General features: G+C 47.2%; 2 pseudogenes; both read left to right on the top strand.

Annotated features, from left to right (window-relative positions):
- Positions 1-722: 722 nt before the first annotated feature.
- Positions 723-4188, top strand: LOC143793499 (protoporphyrinogen oxidase pseudogene; annotated as a pseudogene).
- On the top strand, positions 3694-6462 carry LOC143793493 (protoporphyrinogen oxidase pseudogene; annotated as a pseudogene).
- Positions 6463-18671: the final 12209 nt, after the last annotated feature.

The following is an 18671-nucleotide window of genomic DNA, read 5'->3' as shown; positions in this document are numbered from 1 at the left end:
CGCATCTTCTTCTGCCTTTCTTCTTGTACATACTCCCAGACTAAATGGTCTAGGAGCTGCTCATCAGTCAGGTTGAGATATGCTTTCTCTGCTTCATCAACTACTGCTGTCTTCTTCTTTTTCTTCTTCTTCTTCTTAGCTTTGCCGCTAGCAGATGTCTGCGTAAATGATTCTTCCTCCTCCTTGTCGTTATCGGAAACTTTAGGGACTTCTTGTTCAGGCTCCTCAGTTTGGGGGCTTAGTACAAGCAATTCTTCTCCATGGCTCCCCCTCTCTATGACAGGAGCATTCTCGCCAAAGCTTGAGTCAGATGAATTAAGACCATGCAGGCCGGACTCTTTGTCAGCTGCGCCGGGCTCTGCAGGCATCATTTCCCAGGGCTTCTCAGCCACACGCCCTGTCTCACACAGCTGCTCCATTTCCCTTGTCCGATCAGGAACTGGTGAGCTGACAGCCAGCACATTCTTCACCTCAGGGGACGACATCAGTGGTTCCTCCTTCTCATCGGCTCGGACACTGAAAACGAGTGTCGCAGGAACACTTGGCACTTTCTCTCCTTCTTCAGGAACTCGTGCTGGACAGGGTAGTAAAGCACTTTGGTGGTCTTCTCGAGTGAACGTCACTTTCTTTCCTACGGACGGTGAGTCTCCCCGAATATTCCCGAGTGACCCCGAGTCTCCCCGAACCTGAGAGATCGAACCCTCAACCCTCTGCTTGCACAGTAGATCTCTGGATGCAGAGGACAGTGGTGGTCGCGGGCGGTGGGATCAGCGGACTGACCGCCTGTTACCACCTGGTTAAGGATGGCGGAGTGTCTAAGGTGATATTATTGGAGGGCAGCAGCAGACTCGGCGGGTGGATGCGTACCACACGGACTGAAGATGGCGCTGTGTTTGAACATGGACCCCGCGGGATGCGGCCAGGAGGAGTGGTGGGGAGAAATACGCTGAGTATAATCTCAGAGCTGGGACTTGAAGCAGATCTTCTTCCCGTACTAAGGAGTCAACCGGCTGCCAAAAACCGCTACCTCTACGTCAACAAGTCACTACACAAGCTGCCGTCCAGTATAGGGGGCATCCTGCATACCATCCCCCCCTTTTCAAGACCTCTATTCTTATGTGGTCTCCGGGACCTGACAGCCCCTTGAGGAACAAAGGAAGATGAGGCCATTCATGATTTCTTCTCACGCCGGTTTGGAAAAGAGCTCGCTGATATAGTGATAGACAGCCTGTGTCGGGGGGTGTTTGCTGGTGACAGTCGCCAGCTCAGCCTACGCTCCTGCTTCCCCTTCCTATACGAAACTGAACGTCACAAGAGATCTGTGGTCCTGGGGATGGTCGCCACCGGAGATAAGACCCCGCCACTGGACTCACCACTCATTCATAGGTCCAAGAAGGAGAAGTGGAGCCAGTGGTCGCTCCGAGGGGGCATGCAGACCCTCTCAGACACGCTCGAGGCCTACATTAAGGATAGAGGTGTGCAGATACAGTGGAGGCACTGCAGTGGCAGGCGGATGGTGGCTGGCAGATCAAGGTTCCTGGTGGCAGCATGGTAGCCGATCATGTGATCAGCGCAGTCCCCGCAGCAGTACTGAGCAAAGTTCTACCCCTCAATGCTGAGCCAATGACAAACACTCTGCGTGAGATGAGCGCCGCCACTGTTGCTGTGGTAAACCTGGAGTATGACGGAGACGTGCTGCCTGTATCGGGTTTCGGACATCTCATTCCCTCCTTTGAGGGCGACGCCATGTTGGGGATTGTATATGATTCTCTCGCTTTCCCAGAACACAACAGACGAGGCGGCAGCTCCACCAGACTGACGGTGATGCTTGGAGGTGCCTGGTTTCAGAGCAGCCTGGGTGAGCCAGATGCTGTATCAAAGGAGGCGCTGTTGAGCCTGGCGTCCACGGAGGTTGCCACCCAGCTGGGAGTGAAGGAGATGCCATGCCGCACCATCGTGACCCTGAACAAGAGCTGCATCCCCCAGTACATGCTGGGACACTGGAAGCGAATTGATCATCTCTTCTCCTACATCCTGCCGACTACGCCAAGTGTAATAGAGTGCAGGGTTGCGTATGTCACCACGGAACAGGCAGACCAACTGTTGAGGGGAATTTATTAACAGGAGTAGATTCTCCTCGCAGGGAGTAAATGGGGGGTTAATAGAGGTAAATCAATAGTAAACAGTTAAACGGAAACGAAAGGGTTAACGAGTGTTCTTGTAACTTATCAGTCCAGGGAGGTCCTGACCGAAGGGTCCTTATTCCAATGTGGGTACAGTCACCAGCAGCACTTGAAAAGTCTGAAGTCTTTCCTGCCTTCTGAGAACTGTAGACTCCTGAAGACTCCGGGGTTAAACTTTTGCAGCCTGTTCTTCTCAAAGTGAAACTGGAACCAGGAAATAGCACAGTCTCTGTCGCTGCTGCAAGAGCCTCTGTGCACCAGGCTGACAGTCTCTCTGTGGTAACGCTGTCACACACACACTAGGTAGTTACTTATCACACTCAGGGATTCTTTGCTTGTCACTGCGGTCACCAAGGATTCTTTGCTTGTCACTGCGGTCACCAGGGCTGCACAGTCACTGTCTCTGATTCTGGAGGCTTCCAAATCTACACCCCCACATCCAGCCTTCACTCTGGTGGGTATCTCAGCCTCAGTGCACTCACGGGGAGCACTACTTTTAGGGGAGCATGGCGCTGCAGCCTGCCCTCTCTTTGGCGCGCTGCCTTCTCTCTGCTCTCCCGCTCTTTTCTGACCACACCTCTCTCTTCCCAGCAGTCACCACGTCCCCTCTGTCCAGGGCAGAAAGTCTTCCCCCCAGCAACCCAGCTGTCTGACTAAGTGGTTCCAGGCAAGGAGCAGGGAAAGCAACCTCCTTACATTCCCCCTCTCTTAAAGCTCGCCATTCCACGGGCGAGGACTCTTCGTGCTTCTCTTTGTTCTTTGGAGGGGAGTCAGATACCTGCAATTCTCGCATCTTCTTCTGCCTTTCTTCTTGTACATACTCCCAGACTAAATGGTCTAGGAGCTGCTCATCAGTCAGGTTGAGATATGCTTTCTCTGCTTCATCAACTACTGCTGTCTTCTTCTTTTTCTTCTTCTTCTTCTTAGCTTTGCCGCTAGCAGATGTCTGCGTAAATGATTCTTCCTCCTCCTTGTCGTTATCGGAAACTTTAGGGACTTCTTGTTCAGGCTCCTCAGTTTGGGGGCTTAGTACAAGCAATTCTTCTCCATGGCTCCCCCTCTCTATGACAGGAGCATTCTCGCCAAAGCTTGAGTCAGATGAATTAAGACCATGCAGGCCGGACTCTTTGTCAGCTGCGCCGGGCTCTGCAGGCATCATTTCCCAGGGCTTCTCAGCCACACGCCCTGTCTCACACAGCTGCTCCATTTCCCTTGTCCGATCAGGAACTGGTGAGCTGACAGCCAGCACATTCTTCACCTCAGGGGACGACATCAGTGGTTCCTCCTTCTCATCGGCTCGGACACTGAAAACGAGTGTCGCAGGAACACTTGGCACTTTCTCTCCTTCTTCAGGAACTCGTGCTGGACAGGGTAGTAAAGCACTTTGGTGGTCTTCTCGAGTGAACGTCACTTTCTTTCCTACGGACGGTGAGTCTCCCCGAATATTCCCGAGTGACCCCGAGTCTCCCCGAACCTGAGAGATCGAACCCTCAACCCTCTGCTTGCACAGTAGATCTCTGGATGCAGAGGACAGTGGTGGTCGCGGGCGGTGGGATCAGCGGACTGACCGCCTGTTACCACCTGGTTAAGGATGGCGGAGTGTCTAAGGTGATATTATTGGAGGGCAGCAGCAGACTCGGCGGGTGGATGCGTACCACACGGACTGAAGATGGCGCTGTGTTTGAACATGGACCCCGCGGGATGCGGCCAGGAGGAGTGGTGGGGAGAAATACGCTGAGTATAATCTCAGAGCTGGGACTTGAAGCAGATCTTCTTCCCGTACTAAGGAGTCAACCGGCTGCCAAAAACCGCTACCTCTACGTCAACAAGTCACTACACAAGCTGCCGTCCAGTATAGGGGGCATCCTGCATACCATCCCCCCCTTTTCAAGACCTCTATTCTTATGTGGTCTCCGGGACCTGACAGCCCCTTGAGGAACAAAGGAAGATGAGGCCATTCATGATTTCTTCTCACGCCGGTTTGGAAAAGAGCTCGCTGATATAGTGATAGACAGCCTGTGTCGGGGGGTGTTTGCTGGTGACAGTCGCCAGCTCAGCCTACGCTCCTGCTTCCCCTTCCTATACGAAACTGAACGTCACAAGAGATCTGTGGTCCTGGGGATGGTCGCCACCGGAGATAAGACCCCGCCACTGGACTCACCACTCATTCATAGGTCCAAGAAGGAGAAGTGGAGCCAGTGGTCGCTCCGAGGGGGCATGCAGACCCTCTCAGACACGCTCGAGGCCTACATTAAGGATAGAGGTGTGCAGATACACAAGGACACCCCAGTGGAGGCACTGCAGTGGCAGGCGGATGGTGGCTGGCAGATCAAGGTTCCTGGTGGCAGCATGGTAGCCGATCATGTGATCAGCGCAGTCCCCGCAGCAGTACTGAGCAAAGTTCTACCCCTCAATGCTGAGCCAATGACAAACACTCTGCGTGAGATGAGCGCCGCCACTGTTGCTGTGGTAAACCTGGAGTATGACGGAGACGTGCTGCCTGTATCGGGTTTCGGACATCTCATTCCCTCCTTTGAGGGCGACGCCATGTTGGGGATTGTATATGATTCTCTCGCTTTCCCAGAACACAACAGACGAGGCGGCAGCTCCACCAGACTGACGGTGATGCTTGGAGGTGCCTGGTTTCAGAGCAGCCTGGGTGAGCCAGATGCTGTATCAAAGGAGGCGCTGTTGAGCCTGGCGTCCACGGAGGTTGCCACCCAGCTGGGAGTGAAGGAGATGCCATGCCGCACCATCGTGACCCTGAACAAGAGCTGCATCCCCCAGTACATGCTGGGACACTGGAAGCGAATTGATCATCTCTTCTCCTACATCCTGCCGACTACGCCAAGTGTAATAGAGTGCAGGGTTGCGTATGTCACCACGGAACAGGCAGACCAACTGTTGAGGGGAATTTATTAACAGGAGTAGATTCTCCTCGCAGGGAGTAAACGGGGGGTTAATAGAGGTAAATCAATAGTAAACAGTTAAACGGAAACGAAAGGGTTAACGAGTGTTCTTGTAACTTATCAGTCCAGGGAGGTCCTGACCGAAGGGTCCTTATTCCAATGTGGGTACAGTCACCAGCAGCACTTGAAAAGTCTGAAGTCTTTCCTGCCTTCTGAGAACTGGAGACTCCTGAAGACTCCGGGGTTAAACTTTTGCAGCCTGTTCTTCTCAAAGTGAAATTGGAACCAGGAAATAGCACAGTCTCTGTCGCTGCTGCAAGAGCCTCTGTGCACCAGGCTGACAGTCTCTCTGTACTAACGCTGTCACACACACACTAGGTAGTTACTTATCACACTCAGGGATTCTTTGCTTGTCACTGCGGTCAGCAGGGATTCTTTGCTTGTCACTGCGGTCACCAGGGCTGCACAGTCACTGTCTCTGATTCTGGAGGCTTCCAAATCTACACCCCCACATCCAGCCTTCACTCTGGTGGGTATCTCAGCCTCAGTGCCCTCACGGGGAGCACTACTTTTAGGGGAGCATGGCGCTGCAGCCTGCCCTCTCTTTGGCGCGCTGCCTTCTCTCTGCTCTCCCGCTCTTTTCTGACCACACCTCTCTCTTCCCAGCAGTCACCACGTCCCCTCTGTCCAGGGCAGAAAGTCTTCCCCCCAGCAACCCAGCTGTCTGACTAAGTGGTTCCAGGCAAGGAGCAGGGAAAGCAACCTCCTTACATTCCCCCTCTCTTAAAGCTCGCCATTCCACGGGCGAGGACTCTTCGTGCTTCTCTTTGTTCTTTGGAGGGGAGTCAGATACCTGCGATTCTCGCATCTTCTTCTGCCTTTCTTCTTGTACATACTCCCAGACTAAATGGTCTAGGAGCTGCTCATCAGTCAGGTTGAGATATGCTTTCTCTGCTTCATCAACTACTGCTGTCTGACTAAGTGGTTCCAGGCAAGGAGCAGGGAAAGCAACCTCCTTACACTGCTGCCGAAAAAAATCCCCACAGCATAATGCTGCTTCTACCATATTTCACTGTGGGGTTGGTGTTCTTGTACTGATGAGCTGTGTTGGTTTGGGGCCAGACATAGCATTTACTTTGGTGGCCAAAATATTCAATTTTGGTATCATCTGACCACAGCACCTTCCTCCATACATTTTGAAAGTCTCCCATATGTGCAAATTCAAAATGAGCCTTACAATTTTTGTACTTAAGTAATGTCTTTTTTTCTGCTCACTCTTCCATAAAGGTCACCTCTATGGAGTGAACAGTTTATTGTGCTTGTATGGACAGAAACTCCAGTCGCTGCTTGGGAACTCTGAAGCTGCTTAAGGGTTGCCTTTGGTTTCTGTACTGCCTCTCTGATTAATGCCTGACTTGAACTTCTTAACAACTTTGTACTTGACTGGTTTGGAGATCTCCTTGGTCTCCATGGTGTTTGGAGATCTCCTTGGTCTTCATATATTTGTTTGGTTAATGGTGTAGCAGCCTCTGTGGCCTTTCAGAAAAAAAAGTGTATATACTGACAGACATGTGACAATTAGATTGCACATAGGTGGACTTCCTTTCACTAAGCATGTGACTTATGAAGGTATTTGCTTGCACAAGAAATTTTGCATGCAAAAGTGGTAAATACATACTCACATGCCAATTTTTAGTTATTTGATCCCATAAATGTAATTTATGCCTGTATGTTTCGCACTTCAGCAACTTAGACTACTTAGTGCTGATGCATCACACACAAATCGGATGACAAAAAACACGGGTTGTAATGTAACAAAATAGGTAAAAAAGCCAGGGGTGAATACTTTCTCAAAACACTGTAGGAGATAAAGAGCTGTGAGTCTAACCCAATGTATAGAAATATTTACTCAGGGGAGGGTATAAACAGCAAAAACAGTAAATGATTCCAGGGTGTAATTATAGGAGATAAAGAGGTAAGAGTCAAACCAAATGTACAGGGAGAAAAGTTACTGTTGGATATTATCAGAAGAGGGCTCCCTATGCAAAAGACCTCAGAGGTAGTAGTCCAAGCCTGGTCATTGAGATTAGGAGTTTGAAGTTATTCCTGCTTTGATTTGCCTTTTATCCTTGTAATTCGCCAAAAAGAACTTCAAGTTTGCCAAGCGGATTCTTATTACCAATTCTTAGTCCAAGATAACACAAATTCTCGGGCCAGTCGCAACCACAAATTGCGGACCTGACTGATTCCTAGGTGTGCATGTAGCACATGGATGCATTTTAAAATGCGCGCGTGTCCTGCCTCCCGTGACGTCACAGCTTGTGATTGGTCGCGTCGCCCATGTGACCGCGACGCGACCAATCACAACGCTGGAACGTAATTTTAAAATCCTGAAGGACCTAAAATTACGTCACGGCTTGCTGTGATTGGTCGCGTCGCGGTCACATGGGCGGCGCGCGACCAATCACAAGCCAGGACTTCAAGTAAGGAAGTTAAAGCGCGAATTTTAAGCAAACAACGCTGCCGGTTCCCTCGCTGAAGTCCAGGCTGCGTCGGAGAGGTGAGTATAGCAATATTTTTTATTTTAATTCTTTATTTTACACATTAATGTTGTTTCGATACCGATACCCGATACCACAAAAGTATCGGATCTCGGTATCGGAATTCCGATACAGCAAATATCGGCCGATACCCGATACTTGCGGTATCGGAATGCTCAACACTAATCACCACAGTAAAAGCACAACCCATTTTGACGTCTATGACTTTGTCGCTCAATTCTGGTCAGAGTTCGGTCACATTGCATAGACTCAGGTCTCTGTTCAGAAAATACCGCCAAAGGATGAGCAGATTTGCGCTCCCGCAAATGCCGATCAACCTGAATGGCTAAAGCCATAGAATCACTCAGACTTGTAGGGGTGGGAAACCCCACCATAACATTCTTAACGGCCTCAGAAAGACCTTCTCTGAAACTTGCAGCCAGGGCACACTCATTCCATTGAGTAAGCACCGACCATTTCCAAAATTTTTGACAATACACCTCTGCTTCATCCTGACCTTGAGAGATAGCCAGCAACGCTTTTTCTGCCTGATTCTCAAGACTAGGCTCCTCATAAAGCAGTCCAAGAGCCAGAAAAAATGCATCTACATTAAGCAATGCAGGATCTCCTGGCGCCAGAGAGAAAGCCCAATCTTGAGGGTCGCCACGCAACAAGGAGATAACAATTTTAACTTGCTGAGCGGAATCACCAGAGGAACAAGGTCTCAGAGGTAGAAATAACTTACAATTATTCTTAAAGTTTAGAAACCTAGATCTATCACCAGAAAACAACTCAGGAATGGGTATCTTTGGTTCAGACATAGGGCTATGAATAACAAAATCCTGAATACTTTGCACCCGTGCAGTCAGATGATCCACACTAGAAGTCAGAGTCTGAACATTAATGTCTGCAGCTGAGCTCAAAACCACCCAGAGTTCAAGGGGATGAAAGAAGCTAAACAGACTGCAGCAAAGGAAAAGCGGGAGGAGAAAAAAAAGAAAAAAAAATGTACTCAGGTCTTCTTTTTATCCCACTTCTGCGATGCATTAAACACTTTTGTGGCCTGCTCTACTGTTATGATCCTTAGTGGTTGAGGATCACAAATTACTCCAGCTAAGTAACATACATAGAACAAGCTCTAGGGAGGTGGCAAACTGGACTGACCGCAAATCTGAACCTATCCAAACACACTAGAAGTAGCCGGTGAACGTGCCTAAAAATCCTAGACGTCTCGAGCCAGCCTGAGGAACTAACTACCCCTAGAGAGAAAGAAAGACCTCTCTTGCCTCCAGAGAAATAATCCCCAAAGATATAGAAGCCCCCAACATATAATAACGGTGAGGTAAGAGGAAGGCACATACACAGGGGTGAAAACAGATTTAGCAAATGAGGCCCACTAATACTAGATAGCAGAAAATAGTAAAGGGGTCTGTGCGGTCAGTAAAAAACCCTTACAAAATATCCACACTGAGATTTCAAGAACCCCCGCACCTACTAACGGTGTGGGGGGAGAAACTCAGTCCGCTAGAGCAACCAGCAAGCGAGGAAATCACATTTTAGCAAGCTGGACTAAAAACATAATAAATGCTGATAATCAAAAAATGATCAAACAAAAACTTAACTTGTCTTGGAGAGACTGGGAGCAAGGTAGTCACAAGGAATCTGAAGAGCACTGAATACATTGAGAGCAGGCAAGGAACTGAGTATCCAGTTGAGCTAAATAGGAAACCAACCAAGGATAACGAACCAGCTGATGCTGCCAACCTGCAGAAAGACAACACTACACAGTACCGCTTGTGACCACTAGAGGGAGCCCAAAAACAGAGTTCACAACAATAACGCACTTAAAGTTAAAGAAAGGACTTGAAGCTGACGGTTTCATTAAGGCCATTAGGCGCTATAGTGTTTAGGGTAACTATCCAGCGTGTTTCTTTTTGCAACAGTTTCTGTTTAAGATTCCCGCCTCGAATGCCCATGTAAACATGGTCTATGCCTCGGACTACAAGACCCTTTGGATTACATCTATGATGCTCGAAAAAGTGTCTCGGAATGGTTTTCAAAATGCAATATTGCATTCGTTGCAGTCGTCTTCCTAAATATATCTGTACATACTGTGCCATCGCTGGATTTAAGAATTTGAAGGTCTTATTCAATTTATTTTGGAATTGTTGAATTTCATACTTACTCATAATTTTTTTGTGTTCAAGGACCGCCCTTACAGCTCCAGGGAACAGCAATGGGGGCGTCTTGTGCACCCTCATATGCTAACTTGTTCCTGGGGCTGTCGGAGAGGGATATGGTCCTTGACACACCTGGTCACAGCTCTGTTGTCCCGTGGCTGCGGTACATCGACGATGTATTTTTTATTTGGCAGGGCTCCACGTCGCAACTCGATTCATTCCTAGGTCATCTCAATAACAACTCACTGAACATCAGATTGACCTGGAAATACAGCCAAATTTCAATCGACTTTCTAGACCTTCAAATTCTTAAATCCAGCGATGGCACAGTATGTACAGATATCTTTAGGAAGACGACTGCAACGAATGCATTATTGCATTATTCATCTTCACATCCACCCAAATTAAAGAGCTCTATCCCTATAGGGCAATTTTTGCGAGCCCGGCGCATTTGCTCAATTGATGCAAGCTTCTATAAACAGGCAAAGGACCTGCACCAAAGATTTAAAAACTGGGGTTATCCGTCCAGAGATATCGCTAAAGGTTATTCACGTGCTCTAAATGCAGACAGAGCCAATCTATTATCTAAGCCATCTAAAAAGAAAAGTACATCTATCAATACAGGACCCAGATTTATTACTAGGTTCGACTCTAACTGGGCCGAAATTAATCAAATCTTTAGGAGGCATTGGCCTATATTACTAACTGACAGAGATCTGCAAAGTCAAATAACTTCATACCCCTCGATTACTTGGCGTAAGTCCCTGACCTTGGGGGATGTGTTATGCAGGAGTCATTATATACCCCCTAAAAACAGCTCTTTTCTGAACAGTAGCAAAGGGCCCCCATGGGGAAGTTACCCATGCGGAAACTGCTCGGTATGTCGCTATATCATCAGGGCAAAAGAATTTTCAAACTCCAAGGGTGATGTGGTGTACAAAATAGTTCACCACATCACTTGTAACACAGAGGCAGTTGTCTATCATGCCAGCTGCCCCTGTGGATACATATATATCGGAATGACAATTAGACCCTTGAAAATACGGATTCAAGAACACATCAGAGACATAAAAAATGCTGTGGATTGCTCAGAACCACATCTTTTGAAAACCATTCCGAGACACTTTTTCGAGCATCATAGATGTAATCCAAAGGGTCTTGTAGTCCGAGGCATAGACCATGTTTACATGGGCATTCGAGGCGGGAATCTTAAACAGAAACTGTTGCAAAAAGAAACACGCTGGATAGTTACCCTAAACACTATAGCGCCTAATGGCCTTAATGAAACCGTCAGCATCAAGTCCTTTCTTTAACTTTAAGTGCGTTATTTTATGAGGGTCATGGAATTTTTCTGTTGTTATCCTAGTTTCTATATTCTAGTAATTACAGATTTATTTTTTCGGTATGGTCCTGATGAATCATCGATACGTCACTTTTTGATTGAGCATTTATCTGAATTAGCATCTATGGACATTTTGGAAAAAAGAAAAAAATCCGGGACGATTTATATACGGATATATGATAAAGCAAGAAATACGGCCTGGATCAAGATTTGATAATTAAGACTATCATTCACTTGATGTATTCAGATTATGCTCTAACTATTAGGAATTGTCTGATGATCTAGATTTATATGTTGTCATGTTTATCTATATATGGCTTATAGAATTGCGTAACATAGATGGTTGACTGTTGTGGATTCTGTTTGTGGGCTCCCTCTGGTGGTTACTGCTGGTACTGGGTGACTTTGGTGGGTTGCGGCCTTTGGTTTCCACCTGTCCATCAGAGGCTGGGTGTTTCCTATTTTACCTGGTCTTTCTGTCATTTCCTTGCCGGCTATCAATGTATTCAGATGTGCTCTGTTTTGTTCCTGCCTACCTGCTCCCAGATCTTTCAGGATAAGCTAAGTGCTGATTTTCAGTTGTTTGGTTTTTTGTCCAGCTTGCTTATTATGTCTCTATGCTAGCTGGAAGCTCTAGTGGACTGAGGTTCTCCCCATGTGCCATGAGTTGGCACATGGGTTCTTGTAATCTCAGGATGGTTTTTTTGATTAGGGTTTTTTGCTGACCGCTCAGACCCCTTTGTATCGTTCTGCTTTCTAGTTTACAGCGGGCCTCTATTTGCTAAACCTATATATATCATCTCTATGTGTGTGCCTTCCTCTCATTTCACCATCAATACATGTGGGGGGCAACTATACCTTTTGGGGTTCGTTCCTCTGGAGGCAAGTGAGGTCTTTATTTTCTCTGCAGTACTAGTTAGCTCTTAGGCTGGTGCGTGGCGTCTAGAACCAACGTAGGCACGCTCCCTGGCTATCTCTAGTTGCGTTTGTCAGGCGTAGGGCAGCGGTCAGCCCAGGTTCCATCACCCTAGAGCTCGTCCGTTATATATTTGTACCTTGCTTGTCCTGTGCTATCCCTAGCCATTGGGATTCATGACAGTATAGCCGGCCCACAAAGTGTTAATTGTTTGGGCCTAAGCAGGAGAATAAGAAGTGTTTAAGGGAAATTTTTTTTTTTTTTTTTTTTTTTTTCCCTTCAGAGTTTTGCTGCCTAGCCCTTAATTGCTGTCTAGCTGCTTCTTACCTCCTCTTAACCCTTGAATGGCTCTGATCTTAGCTGTTTAACATGGATGTCCAGAGTTTGGCTTCCAGCCTGAGTAATCTCGCGGCAAAAGTTCAAAACATACAGGATTTTGTTGTTCACACTCCCATGTCTGAACCTAGAATTCCTATTCCAGAGTTCTTCTCTGGAGATAGATCTACCTTCCTGAATTTCAGGAACAATTGTAAATTGTTTCTTTCTTTAAAATCTCGCTCCTCTGGAGACCCTGCTCAACAGGTCAGGATTGTAATATCTTTCCTGCGGGGCGACCCTCAGAATTGGGCATTTGCATTGGCACCAGGGGATCCTGCATTGCTCAGTGTGGATGCGTTTTTTCTGGCATTGGGATTGCTCTATGAGGAACCCAACCTGGAGATTCAGGCTGAAAAGGCTTTGTTAGCCCTCTCTCAGGGGCATGATGAAGCGGAAATATATTGTCAAAAATTTCGGAAATGGTCGGTGCTTACTCAGTGGAATGAGTGCGCCCTGGCTGCAAACTTCAGAAATGGTCTTTCTGAGGCCATTAAGGATATTATGGTGGGGTTCCCTACGCCTACAGGTCTGAATGAGTCTATGGCTATGGCCATACAGATTGATCGGCGTTTGCGGGAGCGCAAACCCGTGCACCAGTTGGCGGTGTCTTCTGAACAGGCACCTGAGACTATGCAATGTGATAGAATTCAGTCCAGAAGTGAACGGCAAAATTATAGGCGGAAAAATGGATTGTGTTTTTATTGTGGTGATTCAGCTCATGTTATATCAGCATGCTCTAAACGCACAAAAAAGCTTGATAAATCTTTTGCCATTGGTACTCTGCAGCCTAAGTTCATTTTGTCTGTGACTCTGATTTTTTTCACTGTCTTCCATTTCCGTTGATGCCTATGTGGATTCGGGCGCTGCCCTGAGTCTTATGGATTGGTCATTTGCTAAACGCTGCGGTTTTAGTCTGGAGCCTCTGGAAGTTCCTATTCCTCTGAAGGGAATTGACTCTACACCATTGGCTATGAATAAACCGCAGTATTGGACACAAGTGACCATGCGCATGACTCCCGTTCATCAGGAGGTGATTCGCTTCCTTGTACTGTATAATTTACATGATGTACTAGTGCTGGGGCTGCCATGGTTACAAACTCATAATCCTGTCCTGGACTGGAAAACAATGTCTGTGTTAAGCTGGGGATGTCAGGGGGTTCATGGTGATGCACCTCCGATTTCAATCGCTTCATCTACTCCTTCTGAGATCCCTGAGTTTTTGTCTGACTATAGGGATGTTTTTGAGGAGCCTAAGCTCAATTCGCTCCCTCCTCATAGAGATTGTGACTGTGCTATAGAATTGATTCCTGGCAGTAAGTTCCCTAAGGGTCGTTTATTTAATCTGTCACTGCCAGAGCATACTGCTATGCGGAATTATATTAAGGAGTCCTTGGAAAAGGGACATATTCGTCCATCTTCGTCCCCTCTGGGAGCAGGTTTTTTTTTCGTGGCAAAAAAAGATGGTTCCCTGAGGCCTTGTATAGATTATCGCCTTCTGAATAAGATTACAGTCAAATATCAGTATCCATTGCCATTATTGACTGACTTGTTTGCTCGCATTAAGGGGGCTAGGTGGTTCACTAAGATAGATCTTCGCGGTGCGTATAATCTGGTGCGGATAAAACAAGGTGATGAGTGGAAAACCGCATTTAATACGCCTGAGGGCCATTTTGAGTATTTGGTAATGCCTTTTGGACTCTCCAATGCTCCGTCAGTCTTTCAGTCTTTTATGCACAATATTTTCCGTGAATATCTGGATAAGTTTATGATTGTGTATTTGGATGATATTTTGGTGTTTTCTGATGACTGGGAGTCTCATGTTCTACAGGTCAGGAAGGTGTTTCAGGTTCTGCGGGCCAATTCTCTGTTTGTGAAGGGCTCAAAGTGTCTCTTCGGAGTCCAGAAGATTTCTTTTTTGGGGTACTTTTTTCTCCTTCTACTATTGAGATGGATCCCGTCAAGGTTCAGGCAATTTGTGACTGGACACAACCTACATCTGTTAAGAGCCTACAGAAGTTCTTGGGGTTTGCTAATTTTTATCGTCGGTTCATTGCAAATTTTTCCAGTATTGTTAAACCTTTGACTGATTTGACTAAAAAGGGTGCTGTTGTTGCTGATTGGTCTCCTGCGGCTGTGGGGGCCTTTCAGGAACTTAAGCGCCGGTTTTCTCCTGCTCCTGTGTTGTGTCAACCAGATGTTTCACTTCCTTTTCAGGTTGAGGTTGATGCTTCCGAGATTGGAGCGGGGGCGGTTTTGTCACAGAGAAGTTCTGATGGCTCGGTGATGAAGCCATGTGCATTCTTCTCTAGAAAATTCTCGCCCGCCGAGCGCAATTATGATGTGGGTAATCGGGAGCTTTTGGCCATGAAGTGGGCATTTGAGGAGTGGCGTCATTGGCTTGAGGGTGCTAAACATCGTGTGGTGGTCTTGACTGATCACAAGAATCTCATTTACCTTGAGTCTGCCAGGCGTTTGAATCCTAGACAGGCTCGTTGGTCGTTGTTTTTTTCTCGTTTCAATTTCATGGTTTCATACCTGCCAGGTTCAAAGAATGTGAAGGCAGATGCTCTTTCCAGGAGTTTTGTGCCTGACTCTCCTGGAGATTCTGGGCCTACTGGTATCCTTAGGGATGGGGTAATATTGTCCGCCGTATCCCCAGACTTGCGACGTGCATTGCAGGAGTTTCAGGTGGATAAACCGGATCGTTGTCCACCAGAAAGACTGTTTGTTCCGGATGATTGGACCAGTAGAGTCATCTCCGAGGTCCATTCTTCTGTGTTGGCTGGTCATCCTGGAATATTTGGTACTAGAGACTTAGTGGCCAGGTCTTTTTGGTGGCCTTCCTTGTCTAGGGATGTGCGTACCTTTGTGCAGTCTTGTGAAGTGTGTGCTCGAGCTAAGCCTTGCTGTTCTCGGGCCAGTGGGTTGTTGTTATCCTTGCCCATCCCGAAGAGGCCTTGGACGCACATTTCCATGGATTTTATTTCTGATCTCCCGGTTTCACAGAAAATGTCCGTTATCTGGGTTGTGTGTGACCGCTTTTCTAAGATGGTTCATTTGGTGCCCTTGCCTAAGTTGCCTTCCTCCTCTGAGTTGGTCCCTTTATTTTTTCAGAACGTGGTTCGTTTGCATGGGATTCCGGAGAATATCGTTTCTGACAGGGGATCCCAGTTTGTGTCTAGATTTTGGCGGACATTTTGTGCCAAGATGGGCATTGATTTGTCTTTCTCGTCTGCATTCCATCCTCAGACGAATGGCCAGACGGAGCGAACTAATCAGACCTTGGAAACTTATTTGAGGTGTTTTGTTTCTGCTGACCAAGATGACTGGGTTGCTTTTTTGCCACTGGCCGAATTTGCTCTTAATAATCGGGCTAGTTCTGCCACGTTGGTCTCTCCTTTTTTTTGTAATTCGGGGTTTCATCCTCGTTTTTCCTCTGGTCAGGTGGAGTCTTCGGATTGTCCTGGAGTGGACGTGGTGGTGGACAGGCTACATCAAATTTGGAATCAGGTGGTGGACAATTTGAAGTTATCTCAGGAGAAGACTCAGCAGTTTGCTAATCGCCGTCGCCACGTGGGTCCCTGACTTCTTGTTGGGGATTTGGTGTGGTTGTCTTCTCGTTTTGTCCCTATGAAGGTCTCTTCTCCTAAGTTCAAGCCTCGGTTCATCGGTCCTTATAGGATCTCGGAGATTCTTAACCCTGTATCTTTTCGTTTGGATCTCCCAGCATCGTTTGCTATTCATAATGTGTTCCATCGGTCGTTGTTGCGGAGGTATGAGGTGCCCGTTGTTCCTTCGGTTGAGCCTCCTGCTCCGGTGCTGGTGGAGGGAGAATTGGAGTATGTTGTTGAGAAGATCTTGGATTCTCGTGTTTCCAGACGCAAACTCCAGTATTTGGTTAAGTGGAAGGGTTATGGTCAGGAGGATAATTCCTGGGTGGTCGCCTCCGATGTTCATGCGACTGATTTGGTCCGCGCCTTCCATAGAGCTCACCCTGATCGCCCTGGGGGTTCTCGTGAGGGTTCGGTGACCCCTCCTCAAGGGGGGGGTACTGTTGTGGATTCTGTTTGTGGGCTCCCTCTGGTGGTTACTGCTGGTACTGGGTGACTTTGGTGGGTTGCGGCCTTTGGTTTCCACCTGTCCATCAGAGGCTGGGTGTTTCCTATTTTACCTGGTCTTTCTGTCATTTCCTTGCCGGCTATCAATGTATTCAGATGTGCTCTGTTTTGTTCCTGCCTACCTGCTCCCAGATCTTTCAGGATAAGCTAAGTGCTGATTTTCAGTTGTTTGGTTTTTTGTCCAGCTTGCTTATTATGTCTCTATGCTAGCTGGAAGCTCTAGTGGACTGAGGTTCTCCCCATGTGCCATGAGTTGGCACATGGGTTCTTGTAATCTCAGGATGGTTTTTTTGATTAGGGTTTTTTGCTGACCGCTCAGACCCCTTTGTATCGTTCTGCTTTCTAGTTTACAGCGGGCCTCTATTTGCTAAACCTATATATATCATCTCTATGTGTGTGCCTTCCTCTCATTTCACCGTCAATACATGTGGGGGGCAACTATACCTTTTGGGGTTCGTTCCTCTGGAGGCAAGTGAGGTCTTTATTTTCTCTGCAGTACTAGTTAGCTCTTAGGCTGGTGCGTGGCGTCTAGAACCAACGTAGGCACGCTCCCTGGCTATCTCTAGTTGCGTTTGTCAGGCGTAGGGCAGCGGTCAGCCCAGGTTCCATCACCCTAGAGCTCGTCCGTTATATATTTGTACCTTGCTTGTCCTGTGCTATCCCTAGCCATTGGGATTCATGACAGTTGACTAACGGAATGTCGTTATATGCTGGCATCCGGATACATACATTGAGAACGATGCTCTCTTTATATGTTGGGATGCTGACATGTTTAGAACACATATAACTAAAGGGTGATGGCTTATTGTGCTTATTTTTTGTCTATCTACATGCCCATTGTTAACCACTATATAGTCTATATACATTTCACCACTTTATGATCATCCGGGGTGATTTTAGCGCAAAATAATATCTAATTAAGGGACGTGAGTGGCCCATGTGGGCTCTGATTTATTTATCATTGCGGGCAGTTATATCTAATATCCGCTTTCTGACACCCCCCTCTCATTTGACTTGCCATTAGATATGATTTATACTCACCTATGCGTAGACGCACACCACGCATGCGCTGTTCTTCCCTTTGTGGTGTGGCTGGTCGGCTGCGCTGCCATGGTGATGTGAAGTGATGACCAGTGTTCTCCTTCCCATCATGCCTGTCTCATGTCGGCCCGCCCCTTTGAGGGGCGGAGCATCATGCGTGAAGGTGCGCCAACTCGCTGGGGACTTCTAAGAGTTCGGCATTGCTGACGTACATTGTGCGTCTCCCCTCCCTGTGGTGCGACGGGCTAGATGCGTCGCCATGATGACGGGGAGTTATGACGCACATTCTCCTCTCCGTCGTGTGCACTGCATGCTGGCCCGATAACCAAAACCCCCCTCTCTATTTCGGAGGGCGGAGCATTAAGTTAGAGGATACGCTGATTCATTAACGACCTTTTTAACTTTACACACTTCACACATATATACCCCTGACCCTACCCTTTTTAACCACGCTTCCTGACGAAGCCGTAGGTGGTGAAACGCGCGTCGAGGCTCTGGCGTGTCCCACCAACACCATTGCGCTGGGGTGACCACCATGTCGCAAGGTAAACATCTACTATATACCTAAATTATGGCCCTTCATTACGATTTTGCGGATAAATTTACTGATTATCAACTACTCTATGGAGAGAGCCATATGCCATAGGTTCTAATTACTTTTGATAGGGCTCTTCCAGCTGATATAACACATGTCTAATTCAGCCATTGTGGATTACTTATACCTATAGCCTGTACCATTTGGCATTATATGACATGATTCCGTAGTCACTACTCCATTTAAACGGTGCATATTGTTGTTTGATGGGACACGGTCTTTTTCTCCTATCTCCTGGCGTCAGACTGTCCATCTCTGGTTACGCCAGGTAATTGTTTTAGCTGCTTCTCATATATGAACACCGGTTGTCTATATGTCTGCTTGTTATATTTAATATATTTAATAAAGATTTATATTGTTAATTCTGAAAAAAGTCCCCTTACTTTTTTTTGTGTGTGAACTCCTCTGACTATATAATTATTGTCATATAATATACCAGGTATATATCTTTTGGGGTCCTATAAACATA

Source organism: Ranitomeya variabilis, chromosome 1, assembly GCF_051348905.1.
Source record: "Ranitomeya variabilis isolate aRanVar5 chromosome 1, aRanVar5.hap1, whole genome shotgun sequence".
Classification (NCBI taxonomy): Eukaryota; Metazoa; Chordata; class Amphibia; order Anura; family Dendrobatidae; genus Ranitomeya; species Ranitomeya variabilis.
The sequence above is the reverse complement of the archived record's forward strand: the minus strand, read 5'-3'. Positions and strand labels throughout refer to the sequence as shown.